Source organism: Nasonia vitripennis, chromosome 2, assembly GCF_009193385.2.
Source record: "Nasonia vitripennis strain AsymCx chromosome 2, Nvit_psr_1.1, whole genome shotgun sequence".
Lineage (NCBI taxonomy): Eukaryota > Metazoa > Arthropoda > Insecta > Hymenoptera > Pteromalidae > Nasonia > Nasonia vitripennis.
In genome coordinates this window covers 16,413,182-16,416,207 of record NC_045758.1, presented here as the reverse complement: position 1 = coordinate 16,416,207, position 3,026 = coordinate 16,413,182, and positions in this window count along the sequence as shown.

Genomic DNA, 3,026 nt, shown 5'->3' with positions numbered 1-3,026 from the left:
TCGAGATTTCCTTATTCGTTTCAACGTACGTAGTCTAAAAATATAGGAATTAATTTGTTTCGAAAAGACGATTACACTTGAGTTTTTATTCGTCGAATGAACGCGGCGTGTCGCCTCTTTCTTGAGAGGAACTTTTTCTTGACAAAGTAAAAGATAAGCGACTAAGGGATAAAACAAGAGAAACAAAGTGAAAGGAGTGCCGCGAAATTTTCATAGATAAGCTACTTATTTGAATTTTAGTTAAAAGTTGTGTAGTTTTTTTTTCACTGAAACATAAAATACGAGGGAAAATGGAGTGAACTAATTCATGATTAAACTTTAATTTTTTACAGATACGAGAAATCGCTGAACTCTGTTACTCGTAGTATTGGATTGTGCAAAAGAAATTGTAAAAAGTGTAAAACTGGGTTACTCGAAGAGTGAAAAGTCGAAAAAAATGCACTTTTCCATTAAGTATCATAAAATGGCAAGGGGGATCGTGGCACTGTAATATAAAACGCTCCAAGAATAAATAAACATAAATCATCAGGATCAAGTACAGAAGATATACTTTACAAGGTCCTTTGAGGCGTACGTTTTCCTTGAATCAACGCGATTCCAGCTGAATTTACCGCTCCGGTGGTTTTGAATCGGAGTGAAGATTCCAAAATTCAAGACACTTCATCTCGTGCTTTGCCCAAACAGCGAGACGTAACGCATTTCCGCGCGTACTTCACCGTGCACGCGAATAAATTCTCAACCTACTACACCCACGGAAATGTTTGAGATTCAAAGTGAAATATCCTTTAATCAGCGCTGGCCGCTCATTCTCCGCCCGATCGAGCGCAAAATTAACTTTGCGCTAAATCACCTCGTCGGCGGGTTTTTTTTCGCAGCCCCGCGACACACAACACACCGATGCATCAGCAAAAAGCCATGCACAAGAAAAGGGGCCAAAAATCACGCGAAGCGAAGCGAGGGAAAAACGCTCAAACAGGATCGTCGATCAATCGCCTCTCTCTCTCTCTCTCTCTCTCTCTCTCTCTCTCCCTCTCTCGCAAGAAGGGCAGAAAAAGAATATCCGGGACAAGAGAGAAAGAGAGAGGGCGAAATCCGTCGCCGCTAGGGATTAACGCGACGAGGATGTGTGTATGTGTGCCCGAGTACGCGAGAGAAACTGCGAGATAATGGATGTATACGTTATTTTTCTGTGCTCCTAGACGTTCTTCATTATCTTTTCTCATTTCGTTGTAGGTACTACCTGCGCTCCGGATGTCTTCCGAATACATTATCACTATGTAGACTCGAGTATCGAGTGTGTGTATAAAACACGCGATAGATTTTAAAAGCAACAGCTGCAACACAGATCTGCGCGTAAAAGCTCCGTGCCCCTTAGCATGCCCATCGCCGAAGTTGTACGAGTACATCTCAACAATTATCCGCGCTCCTCGGAACAAACGGACTGCTCATAATTAAATGCAAATATCGTTATAGAGCTACTAGTAGGGAAGGGAAAAAAATCAACGAATTCAGCTCTCCATTATCTCGAACTCACACGCCTCTCACTCATTATTTCTTCCTTCGCTTGCGTCTCTTTTCATCGGAGCTCGAGACTGCCGATCTCGTATAACGAGGACACGCTGGGGCGACGTTCGGTTCTCTTTTCCTCTGGGGGAAACAATTTAACGTTGCGCTCGCCTCTTTTTGTACCTTGTACCCCCTTATCTAGCTTCGTCGTCGGTTCTTCAACGCGCGCATTTTTTTCTTTCGCAGCGCTTTCGCAGCGCTCCAGTAGTCCATCTGTATTTTCCGGCGCGCCTAGATTGAAAAGCATATTTTATGATTCGAAAAGCTTTGGCGCTCCAAGAAGAATTAATCTTACTATATAGCTTCAAGACGAAATTCCGCTTTGTCTTTAACGATTCAAAATGAGCAAAATCATAAACATAAAAAATCGTGTCAATTCCTCGTGATTATAGAAGAATCATTTGTTATAGTGAGATTAAATCTTCTAAGAGTAATAAGAAATTATTGTTGTCAGTCTGCTGATTTTTAAACTGATTTCACTATATTCATTAGTGTGTACTGATAAAAAAAAATACAGAAAAACTTTTCTTTAAGGATTTCATAACTTTTTGGAGGAGAAATTATACCAGAGAGGATTGACAGGTATTTTTTAGTAAATCCATTTTTTCGTATAAGGAGCACGGCAATAGTATATTTTGCAACTAGGGAGGAAATATGGGAGGATATGAATAAGGGCGATCGAGGATAAGTATTTTTGGGCGCCCTTGCAAATTTAACGCTCGCGCGCCCGAGATTATATCACTCTCCCGAGAGAGAAGGAACAGGCCAGCCGGCTAACCAGCGCCGATTAGAGGCCCGAGAAGTGAAAATAGGCCAGCCGTAATGTCCTTATCAATCTCGGGAATTTTACGCTGTTATAAGCATAAACCGAGAGTAGATGTATATATAAAGCCTGGCCCTATATATCTCGTCTTTCCATCTTCTAATTCTCCTTTTAATGTGAGACGTATACGCGAAGATTCGTCGGCTGCGGTTCAAAGATGCTGCAAGTGGCGAGATCAGTGCTTGCTTTACGACGAACGAATAGCTTAAGCTATTGAATGAATATACTTACTTAAGCAGCCTTTCAGTATTAGCTATATCGAATGATGCATAGTTAGAAAGCAAGACTCGTGGAATCCTCGCATTAAAAGGCAAAGGATCCGCGCATTCGCTCGGATTCCAGCAAGGCCGCAGCCGAGAGGGAGAGCTGACGAGATATATAGAGAAGTCGAGGTCGAGTTCCTGAGGGATCCTGGAGAAACAGCTCGGTCTGTCCAGCGGCCTCTGTAACCGCGTCGCAAAGTTGGCCGTAGCATAGTTAGCGAGTAATCGGCGTCAATTCAATCGCACGCTGCTTCAGCCTGGTTTCTCGATCCTCGAAATTCCAAATGCCCGCGATAGTTGCGGATAGGCGCGCCCCTTCATACAGCCCGCTCTTGTCTATATGCGCTTGTGAACTGCTTTGGTTCGAAAGAGAG